The sequence below is a fragment of the Tachypleus tridentatus genome, unplaced genomic scaffold (assembly GCF_004210375.1).
Source record: "Tachypleus tridentatus isolate NWPU-2018 unplaced genomic scaffold, ASM421037v1 Hic_cluster_2, whole genome shotgun sequence".
Lineage (NCBI taxonomy): Eukaryota > Metazoa > Arthropoda > Merostomata > Xiphosura > Limulidae > Tachypleus > Tachypleus tridentatus.
This window is the reverse complement of record NW_027467782.1, coordinates 39,967,836-39,985,574: the sequence shown is the minus strand read 5'-3', so window position 1 is coordinate 39,985,574 and position 17,739 is coordinate 39,967,836. Positions and strand designations below refer to the sequence as shown.

The 17,739-nt window shown below is 31.7% G+C and overlaps 1 pseudogene across 1 annotated transcript in view; it reads right to left on the bottom strand.

Moving 5' to 3' along the window:
• Positions 1 to 17,739, bottom strand: part of LOC143242285 (WASH complex subunit 5-like) — a 53,450-nt pseudogene that overhangs the window by 17,582 nt on the left and 18,129 nt on the right. The window contains exons 10-15 of the transcript XR_013022579.1: positions 17,481 to 17,658; positions 15,602 to 15,717; positions 7,264 to 7,393; positions 6,882 to 7,016; positions 2,715 to 2,821; positions 2,461 to 2,576 (exon numbers count right to left, since the gene is read on the bottom strand). The product of XR_013022579.1 is annotated as a WASH complex subunit 5-like (transcript). The remainder of the gene's footprint in view (positions 1 to 2,460; positions 2,577 to 2,714; positions 2,822 to 6,881; positions 7,017 to 7,263; positions 7,394 to 15,601; positions 15,718 to 17,480; positions 17,659 to 17,739) is intronic.

Genomic DNA, 17,739 nt, shown 5'->3' with positions numbered 1-17,739 from the left:
ACACTAATATAACATATCAAATCTTACAATTAATAGAATATAATAGAGAAATACTCAGTTCTTTACAGAAATATTTGTACAAGTTCATACAGTCATGTGATGGTGCAGTTACAAGGCATGGTGTAAATGAATGTTCAGCACATACAAAATTGGTTCATAATAAATTCTCAACCACCTGACAGTGAAACACCATCACAGTATGTACATGCTAAGTTCATAATAAATTCTCAACCATCTGGCAATGAAACACCATCACAGTATGCACATGCTAAGTTCATAATAAATTCTCAACCATCTGACAATGAAACACCATCACAGTATGTACGTGCTAAGTTCATAATAAATTCTCAACCATTTTTCAGTGAAACATTTGCTATACTGTACAAGTCTTTGTTGCAGCATGCAGTCATCTAGAAAGGGAACAAAAAGTAACTTATTTTATATTTTTCTACTTTTCATTTTAACTTATACTGCTATGTTTGTTATGTTAGAGTTAGGAAAGAGAATATAGTAGATGAAATATAAAATTTTAATGAAAGAAAAAATTTTACATTAATTAAGGAGGTCTAGAGTTATATAAATGGAATGTCAAAACTTTAAGACAAAAAATTATTTTTATTCTTAACTTGAAGACCACCTTGTACTTTAAACATATATTTATTGCATAAAGAACTTTTGATGTTCTTAAAGATTGCTAAAATTAATAAGAAACACTTATTACATCCAGAGTTATAATGTCAGTTTATGGTTATAAGGATGGTCAAAATAACCAAATCTATATTCAGCAGGTTAACATGTACACTACATGGCCAAAAGAATGTGGACACCTAACAATCACACCCATAAGTGCTTGTTGAACATTTCATTCCAAAACAATGAGCATTAATATGGAGTTGGTACCCACTATGCAGCTATAACAGCCTCCACTCCTCTGATAAGGCTTTTCACTAGATTTTGGAACATGTCTGCAGGGATTTGCTCCTATTTAGCCACAAGAGCATTCATTAGTGAGGTTGGACACTGATGTCGGGTCAAAAGGCAGCATTCCAACTCATTCCAAATGTGTTCAGTGAGGCTGAGGTCAGGGCTCTGTATAGGCCAGTCAAGTTCTTCCACACTAACCTCAGCAAACCACGTCTTTATGGACCTCGCTTTGTGCACAGGAGTATTGTCATGTTCAAATAAAAAAGGCCTTCCCAAAACTGTTGTCACAAAGTTGGAAGCACACAATTCTCTAGAATGCCATTGTATGCTGTAGCATTAAGATTTCCTTCAATGGAACTAAAGAGCCTAGCCCAACTCATGAAAAACAGCCCTAGACCATTATTCCTCCTCCATAAAATTTTACAATTGGCACAATGCATTCAGGCAGGTAGTGTTCTCCTGGCATCCAATAAACTCAGATTTGTCCATCAGACTTCCAGATAGTGAAACACTATTCATCACTCCAGAGAATGCATTTACACTGCTCCAGAGTCCAATGGTAGTGTACTTCACACCACTCCAGCTGACGCTTGGCATAGCACATGGTGATCTTAGGCTTATGTGTGACTGCTCGGTTACAGAAACCCATTTCATGAAGCTCCTGATGAACAGTTCTTGTGCTGATGTTGCTTCCAGAGACAGTTTAAAACTCGGTAGTGAGCGTTGCAACTGTGGACAGATGATTTTTTACGTGCTAAGTGCTTAAGTATTCTGAGGTCCCGTCCTGTGAGCTTGTGTGACCCACCACTTTGTGAGCTGTTGTCCCACCTAGACATTTCCACTTTACAATAATAGCACTTATTGTTGACTGGAGCAGCTTTAGCAGGGCAGAAATTTGATAAACTGACTTGTTGGAAAGGTGGCATCCTATGACAGTGCCATGTTGAAAGTCACCAAGCTCTTCAATACGACCCATTCTACTACCAATGTTTTTCTTTAGAGATTGCATGGCTGTATGCTTGAGTTTATGCACCTGTTAGCAATGGGTGTGGCTCAAATAGGTGAACTCTCTAATTAGAAGAGGTGTACACATACTTTTGGCCATGCAGTGTACCTATTAGTATCTTTCCAATTTATAATAAATTTAACAAAGTAATGTTTTTTTACATCAGCAAAGATTCTGTAATTTTAGTACTACTGTAAAAATATGGGGGAATAAATTCACAGAACAATGTAATTGTGTTTTCAGTTTGTTACATGTTTTGTGACGAAACTTCATATACAAACGAGTCATGTTCTACCCGAAGTTGATTAAAACAAAAGGTAGTTAAAAAATGTCTTTAACAATATTCAAAACATGCTGGAATAATCAGTTAGTTGAATCTAACCAATCAATAACAAATCCGATGATTAACCGATTAGTAATTTCACTTTATCCAGCTGTATCTAACGTACAAAAATATTAAATGGAAATAACTTGTAAAACAAAAATATTTACAGTAATTTCTTTTCCTGATAATTGTAAAGTAGGCTTACCTATCAATGAGTTCCCAGGCATAAGACAAATCAGCTACAATATGTAAAGTGATTAACACTTCTTCCTTAATGTTAATAGTACGAAGCATGTGATGGATAAAACTACGCGTGTCCGTTAAAATTGTTTAATTTGTAGGTTACTCTCCAGAAAACTGGTAGAGAAAAATAATGTAGCAATCATGCTTGAATGTTGATGTTGTGAACTTGATGGTTTAAGTGCAGCAATTAAGTTAAACTGTTCATCCAGATCTTACTGGAAGATAACCCAATAGAATTGTCATACCAACTGAATCAGAGATTTGTCCATTTATTACTGCCATGTCAGCAAAACATAATACAACAGGCACAATAGTGCCATTATCTTCAAAAAGCAAAAATGGAATCATTTATAGGAAGTTATTAGTTTCAAGATTTTGTGAAACTAAGAACATAGTACAGTATAAAGTTGCAGTGATCAAGTTATGAAGCTGACAAAAGATGATTTATCTAGTGATTCTTATATTACACATAACATTTATACAACCAACAGTAAATATAAGAATAATGGTATAATGCTCAGTATGGTACCACTATAATATAATCCATATAGATAGGTTCTGTTTTTTGACTTAAAAGTTATAAAACTGATATAAAATGATTCATTATTTTTAACTTTCAAAATTATGATATTTACATGAGGTTATTTCAAGGTGTTACAGTAGTGAATAGTTTTTTTCGAAGTAATGACATGATATTTTAATGAGGTTATTTCAAGGTGTTACAGTAGTGAATAATTCTTTTGTACTTAATGATATGATATTTACATGAGGTTATTTCAGTGTGTTACAGTAGTGAATAATTCTTTTGGACTTAATGATATGATATTTACATGAGGTTATTTCAAGGTGTTACAGTAGTGAATAGGTGTTCAGTAGTGAATTTGGACTTAATGATATGATATTTTAATGAGGTTATTTCAAAGTGTTACAGTAGTGAATATTTCTTTTGGACTTAATGATATGATATTTACATGAGGTTATTTTAAGGTGTTACAGTCGTGAATAATTCTTTTGGACTTAATGATATGATGTTTTAATGAGGTTATTTCAAGGTGTTACAGTAGTGAATAATTCTTTTGGACTTAATGATATGATATTTTAATGAGGTTATTTCAAGGTGTTACAGTAGTGAATAATTCTTTTGGACTTAATGATATGATATTTACATGAGGTTATTTCAAGGTGTTACAGTAGTGAATAGTTCTTTTGGACTTAATGATATGATATTTTAATGAGGTTATTTCAAAGTGTTACAGTAGTGAATATTTCTTTTGGACTTAATGATATGATATTTACATGAGGTTATTTTAAGGTGTTACAGTCGTGAATAATTCTTTTGGACTTAATGACATGATATTTTAATGAAGTTATTTCAAGGTGTTACAGTAGTGAATAATTCTTTTGGACTTAATGACATGATATTTTAATGAGGTTATTTCAAGGTGTTACAGTAGTGAATAATTATTTTGGACTTAATGATATGACATTTTAATGAGGTTATTTCAAGGTGTTACAGTAATTGATAACTTCTTTTTTTTTGCATGAAAAGTTAACACTAAAGTAAAATCACCCATTATTTAGCAAATCATTTCCATAAAAGAGCCACATGATTGTGAAAAAATTAATTCAGACTTAATCAATTTTTGAGAACATTATGCTTTAGTATTAGATGAAATTACCTGGAAATTAGTGTGCATACACATATATTGTGAAGTATTTCCTTAATGGCTGAGACTTTCACAGATTTACCTAATCTTTTTAGTAAAGTAACATGATCATTATATCACCTCTGTATAGTTTGAACTAACTAGAACAAACTAAACCATCGTAGCCTACATTTGGAATGTTTACATTTGTACATACAACCATGATGTAATATTAAAAATGCTTAAATTATAGTAAGTTCACAGAAACATTTCCAGGCATTTAGACCAATTACACCATACTGAACTATTATATAAATAACTCCACACCTTATGGATCTTACATAAACTGAACATTCCTTAGCTTTAAATTAAATACACTTTCAGGACTGAGGTGGGTATGGAAGATGGAAGGGGTACAACTGACACATCATTAATGTTTTTTAACCCTTATAAAGTAGAAACACCCAAGTAAATTGTAAAAACTTAACAAAATTTACCAAATAGTACCTAGTAGTACTTAGTTGAAGTTTTAAATGACATATAATTTACATTATGAAAATTTCCAAAATTTTGTTGAGAGAAAGTGTTCAGAAAAACAATCAAAACACTTCCTCTCTTTATTAGTTTTTTATTGTTGATTAAATCGTTCCATTCGACATGTATGGATTTAATTTCATGAAATCGTTCCATTCGACATGTATGGATTTAATTTCATGAAATCGTTCCATTCGACATGTATGGATTTAATTTCATGAAATCGTTCCATTCGACATGTATGGATTTAATTTCATAAAATCATGTTCCATTCATGACATGTATGGATTTAATTTCATAAAATCGATTTTTAATTTCCATTCGACATGTATGGATTTAATTTCATGAAATCTTTCCATTCGACATGTATGGATTTAATTTCATGAAATCTTTCCATTCAACATGTATGGATTTAATTTCATGAAATCTTTCCACATGTATGGATTTAATTTCATTCGACATGTATAGATTTAATTTCATGAAATCTTCCATTCCACATGTATAGATTTAATTTCAACTTGAATGGAAATAACTAATATATTTTTCTTGCAACTTTATTTTGATCATTGTAGCAAACATAAAATACACCATATAATGTGACAACAATTTATGAGTGACCAATATTATAACATGTTACATGTGGGTCAGACCAGGCTTGGTAATATGTTTTTAAATAAATATAATTTATTTTCAATAAATAATGTTTTTTTACTTTTGTAAATGTGATAATCTTAACAATAACATTCAATAAATAATGATTTGAGTCTAATGTCAGCCATCAGAATATCCTGATGTACTCTCTCAACTTAACTAGGTTTACGTGATGTTTTGTCCTACTTTAATCTGAATCATTTTCAAAACTGAAATAAAGTTTAAAGAAACACTAAACAATTCCCAGCTTTGTAAGTTGTTCAAAACTTGTATAAACCCACTAAAGACCATTCTTCTTATTATATCACTTTAATGACATTATAATGACACAAGGTAATAATCTGCATTTAAAACAGTGACATTACAATGACACAAGGTAATAATCTGTATTTAAAACAGTGACATTACAATGACACAAGGTAATAATCTGTATTTAAAACAGTGACATTACAATGACACAAGGTAATAATCTGTATTTAAAACAGTGACATTACAATGACACAAGGTAATAATCTGTATTTAAAACAGTGACATTACAATGACACAAGGTAATAATCTGTATTTAAAACAGTGACATTACAATGACACAAGGTAATAATCTGTATTTAAAACAGTGACATTACAATGACACAAGGTAATAATCTGTATTTAAAACAGTGACATTACAATGACACAAGGTAATAATCTGTATTTAAAACAGTGACATTACAATGACACAAGGTAATAATCTGTATTTAAAACAGTGACATTACAATGACACAAGGTAATAATCTGTATTTAAAACAGTGACATTACAATGACACAAGGTAATAATCTGTATTTAAAACAGTGACATTACAATGACACAAGGTAATAATCTGTATTTAAAACAGTGACATTACAATGACACAAGGTAATAATCTGTATTTAAAACAGTGACATTACAATGACACAAGGTAATAATCTGTACTTAAAACAATGACATTACAATGACACAAGGTAATAATCTGTATTTAAAACAATGACATTATAATGACACAAGGTAATAATCTGTATTTAAAACAATGACATTATAATGACACAAGGTAATAATCTGTATTTAAAACAATGACATTATAATGACACAAGGTAATAATCTGTATTTAAAACAGTGCCTGTAGCCATTTTCAAAACTGAGTTTCATTAGCAGTTTCTCAAATGTAAAGCCAAAACACATTGTGAATGAGATATTTTACAAATAAAATGTGAGAAATATAAGGAAAACCACAAGGGAAGTAAATCTTACTCTAAAAAAAAAAAATATAAAACTCTACTTTAGGGAAAGGTAGTTTATAAGGACACTTCTCATCTGTGCAAAAATTGCAAAAAAATTTTTTACCTTTTTCATTGTTTTATTTAATCATACTAGAGTCTTAAAAAGTGACAAAATATAAATTTTAAAACACTAAATCTGGAATTATTATTTCTACACTCCACACATCTTAAACTACATATGATTAAGACACTTTTCTCGAGTTCCTAATGATTCTCAAATTCACCTTTTCAATATAATAAACAAGTTGAAATTTCCAACCTAAACTACTTAAAGTACTCACTTCCTCCAGAGCTTGAATCAACTGAACCATCTTCCGACCCGTAGCAGTAGTATCTTCATAAGTCAGTGATTCTACTTGTTTGGCCATTTCACTGAACCAGTGTTGAAGATTTTCTAAAATTAGATATTTAAAGTTGCCACAAACTAATTTTCTAAGAAGAGCAATAAGTGTAACATAATGATAAAACTAGCACAAATCTTGAAATATTTACGATAATGCAAATGAGAGTAAATGAAATTCATCTAATCATCCAAATAAACTAAATCTTATGTATATTATGATTTTAATCGTAACTGGTACATTAAAAATGTTCGTGTGAATAAAACAAGAGACTTCCAGTGAACTGACATTTATTCTCACCGTTCTTTTCAACTCTAGTAAGTGGTTTGGTGCCCGAGAAAACGTCAGCTAACTCACTCAGTCTTTCTGTTCCTTCTTTCTTACAATGACTCCATTTGTCCTGTTTGTCAGCTAGCAACTGTTTGAACATCTGAAAAACAATTTAGCAAAATAGAATTGTTTTATTTTGTGGTCCTATCCATAAATAATAGGAGACATTCATGGAAACCTGTTCCATAATACCAGTCAATACATACATAATATTTTTCCAACACCAAGGTATGGGGAGAAGCAACTGGTTAGCTAAAAATTGTAGGAAAAAACATTACTCAATACACAGAAAAATAACAAACCATAAAATACTCAACACAAAAGAAAAAGGTTTTGTTTCTTCAAAATTAACACCAGAATTCCACTATCTCTCCGTTATTAATAAGTCATAGATCTCTAAAAATACCAACTTGACAGGTGTAAAAATGCTAATTATTTTACCCCAACAGATAATACATTGATAAAACTCTTTACGACATAACCTCGAGAGGGTATTTTTATATGTAGTTCATACAGTTCCTAATAACTTCACCTCGACAGGATGTGTAGTCCACACAATTGCTAATAACTTCACCTCGACAGGATATGTAGTCCATACAAGTCCCAATAACTTTACCATGATAGGATTTTTAGTTCATACAGTTTCTAATAACTTCACCTTCACAGGATCTATAGTCCACATAATTCCTAATAACTTAACTTTGATAGGAGATATAGTTCATACAAGTCCCAGTAACTTCACCTTTATAGGATATATATAGTCCCTAAATGTCCAAATAACTTTACCTTTTAGGATATGTATATATATATATATACACAGTCCATACAATTTTTAACAATTTCATCTGAACTAGTAACAAACTGTCCACAACTAAGATGATAATATAATCATGACAGACTACATGACAGACTGCTGTCATGATTATATTATTGGGTTGAGGAATAATTCGTGAGCGTTTTTCAAGTTAAAAAAATATATTCATAAATGAAATGCTTTCGCAAAATATTTCATGTCATTTGGTAGATAATTTTTTGCTCTAATAGATGGTGTGTTTGATTTTCATATGTCTTTAATTTTTGCTTTCATTTTCAGCTCATTAAATGGAATGTCAAGTGGACAAAATCGAGCATTTTCGACACCATCTGCTTTTCGCATTTAATTTCTTGCAATTTCGTTTAAAACAATGCATACTATATACCTAGGTATTACATGAAATAAAGTATCATAATAAATGTTTTGGGTGTAATGTGTTCATGCATTGAAGTATTGTATAGTCTTGCATGTAATGCTTGAATGAAATTATTTAAAAATGCTCACGAATTATTCCTCAACCTAATATTTTAATGAATAAACAGTCATACCAAATTATTATTATTTATAATTTTAAAGAACCATTTGACTCCTAAGTACCTATACCAAACAAATTATCACTCTGTAACACTCAAGTGACCAATCATTCCTGACGTATTTTAACAGTAGGTTCTACACTGTCCCCAATCCCATAGTAGTAAGTCTTGTATGATGTTAGGGTAAACACATGTAATGCTACTGAACATCTTATGATTCATATCAAAGTGATGAAATGCAGTTACAAATCACGTATAAGTTCACACAACAATTCTTTACTACTGTATACTAGAAATAGCCTTTCAGTACTCCTAGGGAGTTAGTGTGTTAAACCTTATCCTCATGACAATAACATGTTTTTACTTCAGTGAACATTCTGTAAACAGCTTTTTGTATCAACAGAAAAATATCAGGCCTCAAAACTAGAATCAGCGCTGTCAATACAATGTTATGAGCATGTGTAGAAAATATAAGACATTCTGTTATAAAACTTTTCTTAGAGGCACACTTTATTCCTGAGTAAGGTGTGCAACATACATATCATTAAACTGTTCCTTAGAGGTACACTTTATTACTGAGTAAGGTGTGTAACATACATATCATTAAATTGTTCCTTAAAGGTACACTTTATTCCTGAGTAACATGTAAATTTATACACATTATTAAATTGTTCCTTAAAGGCACACTTTATTCCTGAGTAACATGTAAATTTATACACATTATTAAATTGTTCCTTAAAGGTACACTTTATTCCTGAGTAACATGTGTAATATACACATTATTAAATTGTTCCTTAAAGGTACACTTTATTCCTGAGTAACATGTGTAATATACACATTATTAAATTGTTCCTTAAAGGTACACGTTATTTCTGAGTAACATGTGTAACATACACATTATACAACTTTTCCTTAGAGGTACATTTTATTCCCGAGTAACATGTGTAATGTACACATTATTAAATTGTTCTTTAGAGGTACACTTTATTCCTGAGTAATGTGTCTTATGATTGCATATGTTTGACTTAACTCTTAACAAAATGCCTACTTACTGTGGTCTTGGTTGTAGCAAAACTGAGAAAACCTCTCCAGAATTATCTTTTTGTCAGTTCATCTTGAATAATCCAGATAAATCATGTTATGATTTGCAAAGCTAAGACTTGTGAACTTACCACGTAAAATGCCATGAACATGTTAAGATAATTTTGAAGAACATTTTGTTTTGATCCCAAATATGAGATCTCACCACATTTATATAAAAAAAAAAAGGATATTTTTGTCTTCTGAGGCATTTATGTCCATTATATATATGCAAAAACGGCTTGTTTGGGTTAAGAAAATATTTTACGAGAAGAGAGAACAACGTTTCAACCTTCTTCGGTCATCGTCAGGTCATCTCAGTATATTTGAACTTACCTGTTACCATTATGTTTGAACTAGCACATCGTACACCACTATTAACAGTACATGCTCACACAATCGTTAAGAAACAAAGAAATTTAAACCAACGAATTATCAATAGAAGAAATGACATCTATTTTATTCAACAATGTAGAAAGGAACAACTAACCCCTAATTTTGTAAAGGTAAAACTTTCAAAAAATTTTAATAAATATACAAACATTATCCAAAATTTACAGAAAAAACTACTTAAAGCCATGTTGAACATGAAATACAAAGAACTACATGACTTACAAAAACAAAAAATGAACCTAGACCATCAACTGGCATGCTGCATTAAACCAGAGATTTACGGACTTATAGAACAAAACATAAACCAAATCAATACTAAGAATGACAGAGACAAAAAGATCTGCCACAAGAAAAAACTAAGATGCAAACAACAGAAAAGACTCCACGACAAACCGTTGACTAACCTCATAATTAACAGATCCGACCGACAATTAAACACAGACGAAATACATCTACTTAACAAAGGACTCAACTTCGCAATAGCACCTAGGTACATTCCAACCATAGAAATCAAAACATGTTTAGAAGATCTAGCCAGGAGACTTGTGATACTTTCTACAGAAAACAAAAACAAGGAAACAACCAAAATCAACCAACAGAAAGAAGACAACTTAGATAATTTTATTGACATCCAACAGCCAAACTTCCCAGGTAAAATTAAAAATTTATATTTTTCAGAAACACCTAAAACAACATCTTAAACGATTTTTTCAAAGAATTTTCTCACAAAACCATCAACATAATTTCACAAAACAGAAAACTAAAAACAATCTTACAAAAGAGACATTAATTCCATTAAAACCTAAAACAAGACAAAAACATAAAAGTTCTAAAAGCAGATAAAGGTAACTCTATAGTCATAATGAACATGAATGAATACATCCAAAAATGAATAACATCCTATCAGACACGAACAAATTTAAACCAATACACACAAATCCAACAAAGACACACGAGACGAACTGAACAAATTACTACTACAAATGAAAAAAGCCAACACAATTTCACAAACACTTTATTCCTACCTACGTAAAACCAACTCACGCGACACCACAAATATACGGCATCCCCAAACCTCATAAACCAGATTGTCCATTACGACCAATAATGTCCACATATGAATCGTTTAATTACAATCTTGGTAAATACATAGCATGGGCATTCTCCAAATATGTAACTTCAGCCAGCTCATTCATCAAAGACTCTTTTAATTTCAAGTCTAATCTAAATCAACTTAATCATAAAGCATTAATGGCCAGTTTCGATGTTACATCCCTCTTTACAGAAGTTCCAACCACTGAAGCCTGCAAAATAGCCTTAGAACTCTATATCCAAGACCATAACCCATCTATAGACATTCCCAACAACCAATTAGCAACCCTCATAGAATTCACCACAATAAAGACAAACTTCATGCTCAACAACCACAACTATATACAAACAAATGGCCCAAGCATGGGCAACCCAGTATCACCAGTTCTAGCCAATACTTTTATGACACAAGTTGAAACACAAACAATTAACACAACATTACATCCACCACTATACTGGTACAGATATGTAGATGACACGGTTGCGGGATTCAAATCTACAGAACACATACTTAATTTCTTCAATCACATTAACTCTATACATCCCAACATTAACTTCACATGTGAACAGGAAGAAAGCAATCAAATATCATTTCTTAACCTCAAAATTACAAGAACCGACACACAATTCAAAACAGAAATCCACCGAAAAATCACCCATACTGGACTATACATTCCTTGGGACTCAGCACATGAAACAAAATCTCAACATACTAAGAAACCAAATAAACACAGCCATAAAACTATGCTTACCAGACAAAATTAATGATGAATTAGATAAAATAAAACAATACTTCATCAACATCAATAAGTTTCCTCCACAAACCGTAGAAAAGATTATAATGCACACACCTAGACAGAAAGCAAAATCAACCAACAAAAGTAAGTATACCTCACGAATCAAAAAAACCACAAAACCATATACTGCTGTATACCATATATTCCTGACATCAGCAAACAAATAACCAACATTTGGCAAAAATTAATAACAAAATATGATATTCCAGTTAATACCAATTTATTCAAAAACCAGGCACAAAACTGAGGTCTATACTGTGTAAAAACTACACTGACAAACACCACACCAACATTATTTATAAAATACAATGTGATAACTGCCACAACTTCTATATTGAGAAACAAGTAGAAAAATGGAAACCAGATTCAAAGAACATAAAAAGTCACCTTCACACGTTTTCGAACACTGCAAATCAAATAAACACAACATAACCATAAAAAACACTCAAATACTAAATTAAGAAACAAACATAAACAAAAACAAAATTAAAGAAGCCTTACTTATACAACAACTTAAACCCAAAATAAACCAATATAAAGGAACGCCTTTATACCTATATTAATATAATAAAATAAATAAAATTATATATTCAAACATCTAACACCGCCTCTACATTCGACACTCTGTTACACAACCCCTTCCAAACATGTGGTCAGCTTCGGTCAGTTACCTGTGAACCTGACGATGACCAAAGAAGGTCGAAACGTTATTCGCTCTTCTATGTAAAATATTTTCTCAACCAAAACGAGCCGTTTTTGCATATATATATATATTTCTCTACAAGTGGGTTTTCTCGACATCACTGATTATTTAGGTCCATTGTTTCTCACAACCAACCACAACAAAAAAACTAAAAAGTATAGGGTAAAGAAATATAAAACATCAAAAGACAGAGGTGAGTTGTCACAAATTATTTATACAAAATATTGAACACTTGTAAATCAATATTATATTAATATATAATTACCAGTGAATTTGTATCTGTTGGAATAAACAACACAGAGGTGAGTTGTCACAAACTATTTATACAAAAATATTGAACACTTGTAAATCAATATTATATTAATATATAGTTACCAGTGAATTTGTATCTGTTGGAATAAACAACACTTTATAACCTATTCAACTTTATGTGACATAACTGTCAAACTAAATCAAAGAAAAATATCATGTGGATTAGATATGAATCATTAGACCCATTACACTGAATCATAACATACTTATGTCTACAGATAGCTTTTCAATAAGCATAATATGATGGCTACTTCAAATTAGTTTTATTAGCAACAATGGTTAAATTATGTTTGTGAAGGTAATAGTTATAGAAGAAACAATACAACAATGAATTATGGACCTCCTTATATTAGTTCAGTTTTGTAACATTTTTATGAGAAGTAAATTTGAAGCATCATACATTGTGTTGTAAGTTCACAAGAGAAATACCACTGTGGACTACAAAGGGACAGCAAGACGTACTGTACAACAATCTGTATCAATAAAATCTCAAAACTGAGTATCTTTTTCTGACATGTTTTTTTAAATGTTAATGGTTATCAAAATGCAATTCATAATCCACAAATGTTATAAATGTTTTTACATAAAATGATGAGTTTACCCACACAGAAAACTTCACTACCATAGCTAGCATTTAAAATAATTCATGAAGAATGTTATAGAATCCTTCATATACGCCATCTGATGCTGGATGCTTTCCTGATAGTTTTTACTACACAAGAAGGGACTGGCTTTCTGTTTCCTTCTCCTAATTTACCACATATCTATATGCAGCCAAACATACAAATCTCAACTCATGATTTGCTCATAATTATTACTATCACTAATGCTGTTCTTGTTGTCATCATAAACAATTCTAAAAAAACAGGGGGTACTGAATCGTTCAGGTAATGTAATACATACATCACAGTCTAAACAGAGGGCACTGAATCGTTCAGGTAACGTAAAACATCCATCACAGTCCAAACAGAGGGCACTGAATCGTTCAGGTAATGTAATACATCCATCACAGTCCAAACAGAGGGCACTGAATCGTTCAGGTAATGTAATACCTCCATCACAGTCCAAACAGAGGGCACTGAATTGTTCAGGTAACGTAATACCTCCATCACAGTCCAAACAGAGGGCACTGAATTGTTCAGGTAACGTAATACCTCCATCACAGTCCAAACAGAGGGCACTGAATTGTTCAGGTAACGTAATACCTCCATCACAGTCCAAACACAGGGCACTGAATCGTTCAGGTAATGTAATACATCCATCACAGTACAAATTCAGTACCTGAATCATTCAGGTAATGTAATACACTCATCACAGTACAAACAAAGAACACTGAATCATTCATGTAATGTAATACACCTGCCACAGTCCAAACAGAGGGTACTGAATCATTGATGTAATGTAATACACCCATCACAGTACAAACAATGGGTACTAAATCATTGATGTAATGTAACACACCCATCACAGTACAAACAGAGGGTACTGAATCATTGATGTAATGTAATACACCCATCACAGTCCAAACAGAGGGTACTGAATCATTGATGTAATGTAATACACCCATCACAGTCCAAACAGAGGGTACTGAATCATTGATGTAATGTAATACACCCATCACAGTACAAACAGAGGGTACTGAATCATTGATGTAATGTAATACACCCATCACAGTACAAACAGAGGGTACTGAATCATTGATGTAATGTAACACACCCATCACAGTACAAACAAAGGGTACTGAATCATTGATGTAATGTAACACACCCATCACAGTACAAACAAAGGGTACTGAATCATTGATGTAATGTAACACACCCATCACAGTACAAACAAAGGGTACTGAATCATTGATGTAATGTAACACACCCATCACAGTACAAACAAAGGGTACTGAATCATTGATGTAATGTAACACACCCATCACAGAACAAACAAAGGGTACTGAATCATTGATGTAATGTAACACACCCATCATGATCCAGTTCTGGGTAATGAATTGTTTGTGTAATGTTCTACACCCATCATGATTCAGTTCTGTAAGTTTTCCTCTGACCTTTGGACACTCTTTGCAAGTACACTACTCAGGGATTCCTAGATGGTCAGATAGTATGCCATTCAAATCAAGGTCATTGTTGTTACCATTCTCTGTTTGGACAATTTTGGTCAGAACAGATAGTTCTCCACCTGTCAACTCTGGTTTAAAACTGCACACTTTGATAATTATACTGTAAAAGTCCAACTGACACAAATAAATGCATTATTACCTGTATATCACCTGATTCGTGCCATTTTTTTTATTATCAAGGTGATGTCAATATCAAGTTATAACAGCTGCTTGGCATATCACCTTTCACTAGCATCAAGCAATAATGTCCCAAAGTTCACAAAATGTGTGGTAATTTTGAATGTTTGCATCTAAACTGTGTGAAAGATAGAATATTTTAATCCCCCCATTCTTGGTGGGTAATTTTTTTATAGTATATATTTTGAGTGTAGGTCTAAAAAAAGAGGGTATACATGTTGCTTGCAAAGGGTTAAATACGACATCAGTGATACATAAAAAAGATTACAAACTTCTCACCTCTTTGATCTTGAGTTCAAACTGTGCTGTATACAGTAGAAGCTGAAGTGGGTTGTATCGACTATCTGCTATCACCTGATCTCTAACTTGTCGACACTTCTTGTTGGCCTCAGCACCTTGAAAAAATGTAATAATTCTTTCTAAAGTTTTGTAAAGAAACAATGGGTTTTGAATAATTTTCTAATAACAGATATTTTATTAAAAATTACAAAAACAGATTATGTAATATAGAGAATGAATATATTACATTAAAACAATTTTAGAGCCTTAGAACATTGTTATACAGTCCACGTTACTACAACAGCTCATGCATTATATACTGAATCATGCAGCATATATGCCACTGCAAAAGTCTTCATCACAAATTTGTTATGTCCAAAGGACACCATTTATTCTGACATGTTTTCTATAATCCATCTAATGTACGAGCATGACAGTTTTACAATACCCATTTGAACATCCCAATTCAACATAAATTTGCAAATGCTGCACCTGGAAACCTCATCCTATGCCTTTGTATCGAGTAGCATGAATATCTTAAAGTAACAACTTAATGGACACATTGTGAAAGCAGCTTGTGTATACATAATTTGCATAATTTATCCAGGTGACAATTTTTATAGGTTACAGTTGTCTGGGACACACTGACAACTTTTGCCAGATCTGTGTGTTCTTTGATTCTTATCTGTTAAAAGACAGAATATTTTGTCCACTTTAATTTGTTCAAAACTTAATGTGTGCCCCCATTCTGATGGTCTTGGTGTCTTAAATTGATTCAGATTCCTTTGTTGTCCAATACCATTAAGTATAAGGAATATCTCTATGTTGGAAATTATGTATCCATGACTTGAGTGTAAGAATATTTTGCTTCACAATGCTATACACCCTTCCCAAAAGTGAAATATCTTTGATAGTACTACAATACCTACACATCACCAAGTAATTTCAAAATATAATTCAGATATATGCCATTCCATTGAGGGCTGAATACACCATATTAAAACAAGTTTGGATATGTAAAACAAAACTGTTTTAATATGATGTATTCAACCCTCGGTATTACAAACAAACAAAATGTATTTATTTATATTTACATTTTATGAAAAATATAAAACAGTTATACAGAGGCTACCCAATGCACAGTATTATGATTGTAACATCTGATATTCAGTTGTCAACATTTACTGATTTTGCCAAAGGTTCAACTTAATGCAAGTTGAAACTTCATATAAAGGTAAGTATAAAATTTATGAGCTGAAATCCACAATTAATTAATGTTTAAGACTAGATAATTTGAGTTGTCATTAGAATGTTCAAAACTACATGAACATACGATGAACACAACACAAATTTAATAATATATTTATTATGTTTTCTAAATATACACAAATTCAGCATATTCGTGAAATAAATGCATTCCAGAATTTTGATAAATATCTAATCACTTCTGTCATTGTGTTGTCCTTCATTAAATGATATATTCAGCCTGTTTAATAGTGAGTGACTAAGAAAAATTTCACAAATAAAAAGTTTGATTCTAAAGCAACTGAGGTACACTAGTCCACAATCATTACAAACTTGATCAAAGTAAATGTAGGTGTTTCCAGCTCTCAGTGATGTAAAGTTTTCTACAATTATCAAACAAATTATTTAGCACAAAAACAACTTCTTGACAGTAATGTTATCACATTTAAAAAACAATTCTTCCATGTAACACACAAGTTTACTTGTGAAAATTTATCTTATATAAAACTTTCAGATGACTATGCTATCACATTGTAACTTAAGAACCAATATCTCACCATTCTAATGATAAAATTACACCAAGAATGTTGAACTTTTCTCTATTTTTAAATTAACAGTACCAGAAAAACCTTACTTGGAGACAATGATGCAGTATGGAGAATCATCCACCTCAAAGTGACATTACATTCTCGAACTACGCTCATCAATTTAGGGACATTATCTAGAACCACTTCTTCCACTAGAGTACCCTCCGCTAAGAGCTGATGAACTTGTGGAATTAATTTGTTGATCCTTGTTTGATGTTTAACTGCCTATTACAAATATATATGAAAAAATGTTTGTACAAACAACGGGTACACCATAATTGTTTAACACAAACTGAAGTATACTAA